Here is a 470-nt window from a genome sequence, read left to right as displayed (position 1 = left end):
GAGAGAGAGAGAGAGAGATGGTTGTAGAGAGGGAATAGTTCTTTTCTGGAACCTTGGTCGGCCGCAACAATGCGCGGGTATAATACTAGTATTATATGGACAAGTTTCATGGGGTTGCTATGTGGCAGGAATTGGGATCCTCGGTCACATAGTTTGGAGGTTCGAGGAGGGGTAGGCTCCTACTAGTGGGAAGATGGGTGAGGTTACTTGTACATATAAAGCTAAACTTCCAAGGTATCAAATTAAGATACCATTGAGTTGTGGAAGCAATTAGGTTATTAGTTAGAACTTTACACTAGTGTCGTGACCGGTCTTCGATGGGCAAGAAGCATTTTGCATTTAGGTACATGCAAAAGATATATGTGTAAAATCACTCTTCCTTTCCTTTTAGAAGCTAGGCACATCGAGTTACACACAAACACGCATAAAGATGTACGTATGTATGTACATGTACGTATGAGTACGTGTAC

The sequence above is a fragment of the Cibotium barometz genome, chromosome 46 (genome assembly GCF_041138505.1).
Source record: "Cibotium barometz isolate CiBa-2024 chromosome 46, ASM4113850v1, whole genome shotgun sequence".
Classification (NCBI taxonomy): domain Eukaryota; kingdom Viridiplantae; phylum Streptophyta; class Polypodiopsida; order Cyatheales; family Cibotiaceae; genus Cibotium; species Cibotium barometz.
The sequence above is the reverse complement of the archived record's forward strand: the minus strand, read 5'-3'. Positions refer to the sequence as shown.